Raw genomic sequence first — 8,949 nt, forward strand, 5'->3', positions numbered from 1 at the left:
TGATACGGCCCGACGTCCAGGGGCCCTAAAGGAGTACGAGGGCCGGGCAGCCAAGGAGTCAGGCAGGTCAGAAAGGAGGCTCGGTCCATTCAGGAGCAGAACTCAGACGTGGTCCAGGGTCGAGGTTGGAGCAGCAAAGAGGTGGGGAGCACATAAGGCCAGAGACCCGGGGCAACCGCCTGGGGGAGAGGACGGGGGATGCCCAGGGAAGGCCCCCAGCTGTCCCGGCAGCAGGAAAGCTAGCAAAGAGGGCGGGTCAGACGTCCGCGGCCAGAGGACGGACGCCACCCGGAGTCCTGGATCCAGACACAAGCCTGGCGCTGTTGGTTTCTCCCAGGAGGCGCGGGGTAAGTGCCTCTCAGCCGCCCTGGCTCCAGGCGGTAGCCAAGGGGGGCTCCCTGGACACTGGGGTGCCAGGACCGTTCCCAGACCCAGGAGTTTGTTGCTATCAGCGACCCCCATTTCCAGGGATCTCTTCCCAATTCAGGAGGCAACCTCTTCCTCCTTGTGTGGGGGGGATGCGGGCTGCACGGGACTCGGAGCCCTCCTGGTATCTGTCTTGACGCCCCGTGTCCAAAGCACTGGACTTGTTGAACTAACTCGCTGTGGGTCCCCCAGACGTCGCCCTGTGTGACTTAAGGGCTCCTCATCTCCCTGGCTCCCCAGATCCCCTGCACCAGTCTGGGCTCTGCAGAGAAAACCGGACGGTCTGGCCTCGCTGGCAAGATGTGTGGCCTCCCGGGGTATGGTGGGAGGCTGGGCGGCAGGGGGATCCCTGGGCGCCCGTCCTCCACACTCCCCTGTGTCTCTCCAGGCCCTACAGGCCACTTCTCGCAAGGCCTGGCTGACCTGGAGGTGCAACGCGGGGAGGCTGCCGTGCTCTCCTGCACCCTCACCAGTGACCTGGGACCCGGAGCCTGGTTTAAGGATGGAGTCAAGGTACCGCCCCCCACCCCCTCCTTACCAACCGGTTTGCGGGGAGGGATGAGTGAAGCAGAGAGGAGTAGAAAGATTTTTCACTCTTTCTTATACCAACGCGCCGACTCTGCGAGAAGTTTAAAGGGCCGACAAGTTGGTGCACTTGGAATAAACCGGATTTTTTAAGTGGGCGTGTCTTCCACTCACCACTCCCTGTACACGCCCCTGGCTCTCCCTCCACATCCAAACTGCTGTCCTGCCCCGGCACCTCTGGAAGTCTGCCTGTCCTTCAAGGCCGGTACGGAGGCCGCCTCCTTGGCCCAGCCAGACGGGCTCTCGGCTCCCTGAACAGCCCTCGACCCTTTAGCTGTCATCTCGGCAGGGGGTGGTCAAGGGCTCTGGAGCAGGGCCTTGGCGTCCACTGGACCGGGCTGACCCCAGTGAGGTCACTCACCGCGGCCGTGGCCTCTGGCTTCCGCGCCTGTAAAATGGGCTAACAGTGGTGCCCACTTCACAGGCCGTGGACAGTTGACGAGACACTGAAGCGGGTGACTGGCTCCAGCCGAGCACACAATGAGCGTTCAGTTCATTCCCGCAGTTGCCTTAGAAAAGGCCCTGGCCCACGGTGGGAGGGGCTGGACGGGGCAGGTGACGGTCCTCTGTGGCCTCGTTCCCAGCTCAGCGCCCAGGACGGAGTCGCCTTCGAGCAAGATGGGCTGGAGCACAGGCTCCTCATTGCCCACGCGGAGGGGACCCAGGCTGGGAGGTACAGCTTTGGAGCCGGCGACCAGCAGAGCGAGGCCACGCTGACCGTCCACGGTGAGGCCCGGCCCTGCCCTTTCCTGCCAGGCGGGCTCTTGGCCGGCGACACACGCCACTGCTGAATGCCTGGACGTGTCGCCAGCCTGCAGCCTGCGGCGAGCCTCACCCTCGGTCGATGGGATGGTTTTAAAAAGCAAGCCACACGCTCCCCATTCCCGTCAGCACGTCCTCAGAGAGGTCCGGCCCCGTCTGTCCTGCCGCAGATAAAGCCCCTGGGTCCCAACCTGTCCATTCTCACGAGGTGGGGAGGGGGCTCTGTCTCTGGGCCCTTCCTTCCCCGCCCCCAGGTGCCCGGTGCCCACCGTCTTTGACTCCTTGTGCCCTGTCCTCTCCCCAGAGCCCCCGGTCATCGCTCCCGACATGATGGCGAAGCTGAGGGAGCCGCTGGTGGTCAAGGCGGGGGAGCCAGTGACCATGAAGGTCGCCTTCCAGAGCTGCCTCCCGGTCCAGGCCACCTGGAGCAAGGATGGGGCCGAGGTGGCTGGCGGCGATGGCAGAGGGGCCCAGGTGGCAGTGGGGGACAGCTCCACGTGGCTGTGCCTCCCCAGCGCCAGCAGGAAGGACTGCGGCCAGTACAGCGTGGCTCTGAGCAGCAAGGGCGGCTCCCTGCAGGCCGAGCTCACCCTGCAAGTCCTAGGTGCCAGCCTGGCCCCAGCCCTGTCCCCGGCCCCGCTGAGCCTTCCCTGGCAGCAGGGCGGGCCCTGGGGGGGGGCTGTCCCTGGTATTAACCCTCACGTGCATGCTATTTAAGACCCAAAGCTACCCTTAGCTGTCCTCGCCCCTCCTCAGACTGGTTTGGAATCCCACTGCACACCAGGCCCCAGGGATGTCGCTGGGGTGGGTGATGGCCCCCAGACCTGAGTTGTGCCAGCGAGGTGGGACCGCCTGTGGGCAGAAGGCCGTGCCCATCTGGGCTCGGGGCTGGTGCATTCTGCGTCACCTTCCGGGGGTGTGCGTGTCGGGGGTGGAGACCAGGGACGCCGCGAGGTGTTGCCCACCCAGGACCTCCAGCCCCGGGCAGGCTCGTCTGCTGATGGGGGGAGCCCAGCACCCCTCCCCTGCGGCTCCTCTGACCCCCCTTCTCCTGCTCCTCCCCAGACAAGCCTCAGCCCCCACAGGGCCCCCTGGAGGTGCAGGACGGCCACGGGGCTGGCGTCTGCCTCTGCTGGCGGCCCCCAACGGATGACGGGGGCCAGGCGCTGCGGTACTACGTGGTGGAGAGGCGGCAGGCTGGCCTCAGCACTTGGCTGAAGGTGGGCGAGCCCCCTGCGGACAGCACCACCTTCACAGATGCCGAGGCGGAACAGGGCAAGAAGTACAGCTTCCGCGTGCGGGCCGTGACCGCGGAGGGGCCTGGGGAGGCCCTGGAGTCCGACGAGGTGCTAGTGGCTCCTGAAGGTGAGAGGACAGCCCGGGGCCGGAGGGGACGTGCCGGGCTCCCCACTGTGCCCAGAGACCGGGGGCCACCAGCCAACACCCTGGGGGTCTCGAGGCCCTTCGAGAGCTCTGTGAGAGCCTCACCCCAGCTTCTCTGGGACCTGGCGGCCAGATCAGCAAGTAGGATGTGAGGGGTCTTCTGCAGCTGTGGCTCTGCGGGATGGGGGTGGACCGGCAGAGCCGCTGTCCCAGGCCCCTGGGACAGACGGGCATCGTCCTCCATCTGGAGCAACTCCCAGGGCCTCAGGGCTGAGGGCCTCAGGGCTGGCTCTAGCCCCCAGGCCACAGTACTTCTCTGTTTCCACCACTCTTGCCCCCAAACTTCGGGCTGGCTCAGACCCCTGACACCCCAAAGAAGGGATAGCATGTGGCTGGCCCCAGATGCCCGCTCCTCCACAAGGACCCCCCCGGGAGCCGGCGCCTCTCCCAGCCCCTGACTGAGCGGCACCCTCTCTGCCCCCAGTTCTGCCCGGGCCCCCTCCCCCGCCAGCCATCCTGTCGGCCTCCAGCCAAAGCGTCACTCTGTCATGGACGGCACCTCGGGGCCCGGGCAGTGCCCGCATCCTGGGCTACCTGATCGAGAAGCGCAAGAAGGGAAGGAGCACCTGGGTGGCAGTGAACCAGCAGCCGGTACCTGGTGAGCAGCCTGGCGGTGGTCTGCATCGTGCCGGCCTCCAGAGCCTCCCTGGACCCCCGGCCCGAGGTGCTGTGGCTGTATCAACCAGATCACTTTAGTATGACGGTCTGACTGGTGGTGGTTTACCTCCCGGGGCATCTGGCAACATCCAGCGATTTGGGCTTGTCACACTGAAGGGGGAAGATGGGGGTGGCCTCTCGTGTGAAGGGACTGAGATGCTGTGGCATGTCCTTCGACACACAGGGCAGTGCCCTCCCCCCGCCACCCCGCCCCTTCCCCCAACAAAGAACTGTCTGGTCCAAAGCCTGGTTTAGCAGAAGTCTCACGCCGCGTTTCTCTCTAACGTGAGCTTTCTCATCCGTAGGACGACGGGGAGAAGTGCCCCCGCCCCCTGAGTAGATTCCAAGAAACTGCTTTCTGAGCCCAGAACAAACTCAGAAAAGCCCAAGCCCAGGCTAGTAGGAGAAAGAGGGCTTCAGAGCTCCAGGCAGGCTGTGCTGGGTGCCAGGCTGTGCTCCCCGAGCCTCAGCCTCCCGTCTCTGGAAAGAGGGCCATGGACTGAGGACACCTTCTGTACCTACACTGCTGAATGGTTCCGTTTTATTTAAATAGGACAGCAGCTCTAAGGCAGAGGGAACCAGAGCCATGAAGGCACTTGCCCGAGACTTCCCAGCAAGTTAGTGGCAGAACCAGACAGGGATTCGGACCCTGAGACCCTGAGCGCACGCTTCTCCCCTTGGAAAGGACGAGTCAGAGCCAGCTGGGGGCTGGGGGGCAGGGAGGTGTAGGGCCAGGCTGGTCTCGTCCAGGCACCGCCCGGCCCCGTCAGGCGGGACTAATGTGGGTGGGCTTCCCACAGAGAAGAAGTGGACGGTGCTGGACCTGAGGCAGGGCTGTCAGTACGAGTTCCGGGTCACAGCCGTGGCCCCCTCTGGCCCCGGGGAGCCTGGGCCCCCATCGGATGCCGTCTTTGCTCAGGACCCCATGAGTAAGCGGAGTGCCAACCCGGGAGAGGGTGGTGGCCGTGGCGTGAGCAGGCCGGGGCAGTCCCGAAGGAGACATCAGGATGGCTGGGGGATAAAGGTCGAAAGGTCCTGCGGGCGAGGCAAAACTTAGGGGCCCCTGGAGGCTTAAGGCCCTACACTGAGACCAGACAGGCCCAGGAGCCAGAGACGGGGATTGGAAGAGTGCTTCCCCAGGTCAGCCCACTCACTTGGTCCCATCCTGTAAGCATCCCCCGGTGAGGGGGCATCATCCCTAAAGGGAGAGGGTGGTCATAGGGGAGCCTCGCCATCACTTCTCCATCCAGCGAGCATCTGCTCATCGTCACCTGCTGGGGGCTGGCATTGTGTCAAGAACCAGGTGCATCCTTGGGACACTTCTGGTCTAGAGCACGTGTCCACGACAGGCAGCCTAGGACATTTCCAAGCCCCACAGAAGAGAAACCTGCCCTGCTTTGTTTGATCCAAATTTCCCAAATTCAAGCAGAGAATACCTATTCCACGAAACACCTGTCAAAGCACCCCTCCGCGGCCTACGGCTGTTCTTTGCGCCTCTCCTGAGCTCTTACCCTCATGAGCCCGCTGGTGACAAGCCCTGGGGGAGCAGCACATTTCTGGCCCTTGTGGATGTGCCAGGGGCGTCCTTCCGTGTCAGCCGGGGCCTGGGGAAGTGGCCGTGGGACCTGGAGAGACACAGGGAGTCTGGGGAGCTGGGTCCCCAGGGATTGCCCCCAGGTGGCTCCCCAGGTTTGAAGGCCAGAGCCCTGGACCGCCGTGCAGCCTACAGGGCCCTTTACATACCTCACACCTTTGTTCTGAAACCCTCGTGGGTGGGTGGGCCTGTGCTGTTATCATCCCCATTTTACAGGTAAAGAGCACGAAGTATGGACTAAGTACCCAAGGCAGTCTTGACTAGGAGCTTAATGCCCACAACAAAGAGAGAATTCTAGTCTTCAGGGATGTTGGAACCTAAGGACTCATCGTTGAAAACAGCAGATTGGGGGAATTATGGAAGGACAGTTAGGGGAAGGGGGTTGGCAGGTCGGCGAGTGGGTGGAAGGAGTCGGGGGAGGCTTCCCGGAGGAGGCAAGCCGGGATGGGTGGTGCAGACTGAGGAAGAGTCCGGGGTAGAGTAAGGGTTTGGGTTCAGGCAGGTGCTTTAGCAAAGCCTGGAGGCGGACCCCTAAGTGAAAGCAATCCCCAGCCACCCATGGAAAACCAGTGAGTGGCCACCGAGGGGCCTCCCTCGGGAGAGGTGACGCCGCTCCTGACACCCCGTGGCGCCTGGCCAGGACCCCCCGGGCCCGTGAGGGATCTCCAGGTCACGGACACGTTGCACGCCAGCATCACCCTGAGTTGGGCCCAACCGGACCCCCAGGACGGGGACGAAGCGCTGGGCTACGTGGTAGAGCTGGGCGACTCAGCCAGCCCGCAGTGGAGTCCGTGCCACGCAGGCACCGTGCCGGGCACCACCTACACGATCAAGGGGCTGCGGCCTCGGGAGGGCTACTTCGTGCGGGTGACAGCCGTGAATGACGGGGGCCGAGGCCCGCCCACTGCCCTGGACACGGCGGTGCAAGCCATGCCCGTCAGCGGTGAGTCCACCTCCCTCCTCCAGCCCAGGCCCTTCCTGGGGAGGGCCTCTGAGTCGCACCCATGCGCTAGCTGAGCCGGGACCCCCACCCCCACCCCAGCTTAGCGAAGTGTCACGTATTGGGCGCCTAGTAAGAGCAGGGCACTGGGCTAGGCAGGCCCTTTCAGAAACGCATTTTCATTGTAACTCATGAAAATCCTACAAGGTCAATACTATCCCCGATTTACAGATAAGGAAACCGAGGTCAGCAGTCCACTGCCCTGGGCAGTACCACTGGTATGCGGCAGAGCCCGGGTGCAAGCCAGGTGACTGACCCCAAAGCCCAGGCTCGCTCCGGAACTCTGCTGCCTCCCCAGCGTGGCCCGAGAAGGCCGGCTGCCTCTCAGCTCCCGAGTTCACGTCAGTGCAGAAGCTGCCCCCATCCCTGTTACCCGAAGGCGGACTGTCTTCCCCGGGGGCGTTAACTGCTGGAGCAGCTGACCTGTCTTTGGCCCAAGCTGACACTGGGCCATCCCAACAGACCCCAGCTGTCCTTGTGATGATAAGAAAATCACCCAGAGTCTTTGGCCACAACCCAGAGCCCATCCTGGCTCTGCCCCAAATCCCGGGCTCTGGGGCCACTTCCTGCCTCAGATGGGTAGTTGTTTCATCTGCAAAACACAAGAGCTGGGCTAGTTTCTCACCATCCCCCTCCGTTCCAGCCTGACCCTAAGGCTGCCCCTGACGGCTTCCCTTTCTCAGCCCCCATCCCGCTCCCCGCTCCCCCAGCCCTGCGGCTCCCCCCAGGATTCCCCTCCGGCCCCCCCTCCAGTTCCTGCAGGGCCCCCTGTCCGATGTCCAGTGGGGTTTCAGCATCACTGGGCTGGCCTAGCGTCTAGTCCCCCTGCAGCCCTGCCTGGTTGGTGACCAGGGCTGGGGCCCAAATGCAGAGGGAGGTGACAGGCCACCCCGTGTGTTCCAGTCTGTCCCAAGTTCCTCATGGACGCCAGCACGAAGGACCCGCTGACGGTCAGAGCTGGGGACACAGTTCGTGTGCCTGTCCACTTCGAGGTGAGCACATCTAGTGGGCTGCAGCAGGCAGCCTCAGCCCTGTGGGCCTCCTTTCTTCCCGGCTCCTTTCTGGCCCCTAGTCAGGGACCTGCGCTTGTGCCGGAAATCCGTGTAGTACGGCAGCCGGTGTGGTTAGAAGCACAGGTGGCTGGATTCAAATTCTGACCTCATGGCTCACTAGCTGTTTGACTTTGGACACGTACCTTAACCTCTCTGCGTTCCGACGTCCTCATCTGTCAACAGAGGGTATTAATGGTAACTTATCTCAAAGGGTTGTTCTGAGGATTCAAGGAATTAATACTTGAAAGGACACACATAGTGCTGGGCACACGGCAAGTGCCCAGTATTACTATTATTGTTGCTGCTGTTGTTGTTAAAATCATCTGTGTGGGAAACTCATAGGCGGTGGAGTCAGACCCAAACCCAGATCTAACTCTAAATTACATGTTCTTAACTATTAGGCCGTAATCATGACAATGGTAATGATGACAAAAATATTTAAGACACACCAGGTGTTTGCTCTGTGTTGGGCCCTGTTCGTATCGTTAACTTCTTGGGTCCCCAGAGAAGCCTGTGAGGTAGGTCACTGTTAGCATCCCCAGGGGCCTCTGACGCCCAGAGCTGAGGGTCTCATAGGAGTTGGTGGTGCAGCCATCAGGCAGCTGGACTGGTCCCCCCACCCTGGTCAGGGTCAGGCCACCATACTCTCCCTCCTGGACTATTGCAGGGACCCCCAAGTCATACCCCCCCTTGGCACCCCAGCCTGGGCACCAGGGTGGTCAGCGCTCCCCTCCCACGAGTCCTCCCCACTTCCGCCCGCCCTCGCTCCCCCAGCCCCGTGAAGCCAGATCTAATTCCTGGTTAAACCTTACAACAGCGGTTCGTGGCTCACAGAACGAGACGCAGGTGTCCGTATGGGTGTGATGTGCGGGGCCCTTAACGTGTCTACAACCCCCCCTTTGCAGCCTCCTCTCCTTTCCCCCCACCCCTGCTCCCCCCGTGGCTCTACCCAGATGCTCCTCTCAGGTTGCTCTTCTCACACTTACACTTCAGCCCAGCTCAAAGCCATCGCTTCCACGAAACTCCCCTCTCACCTCTCCTTCCTCTGTGTCCCAGGCCGCCTCCATGCCGGACGTGACCTGGCTAAAGGATGGCTTGCCCTTGCCTAAAAGAAGTGTGACCTCCGTCAAGGACGGCCTCACCCAGCTCCTGGTCCCCGCGGCCAGCCTCGCTGACAGCGGCCTCTACGCTGTGATGCTGAGGAGCCCGCGGGGGGAGGAGGCCACCTATAGCTTCCGCCTCAGGGTGGCAGGTGAGGCAGGCCCGGGCTGGGGCTGGTCACAGGTCTGCGGGATTCCACCCGCCTGGGTGTGCCCGTGACCGCACCCTGACCCTTCTTATGCGCCCCAAGGGAGAAAGGAGGAGGGGCCGGGGAGGGGGGTATCACTGTCCTTCTCTCCGGGGGGGGGGGGGGGGGGGGGTTGGGGACA

Source organism: Phocoena phocoena, chromosome 1 (assembly GCF_963924675.1).
Source record: "Phocoena phocoena chromosome 1, mPhoPho1.1, whole genome shotgun sequence".
Classification (NCBI taxonomy): Eukaryota; Metazoa; Chordata; class Mammalia; order Artiodactyla; family Phocoenidae; genus Phocoena; species Phocoena phocoena.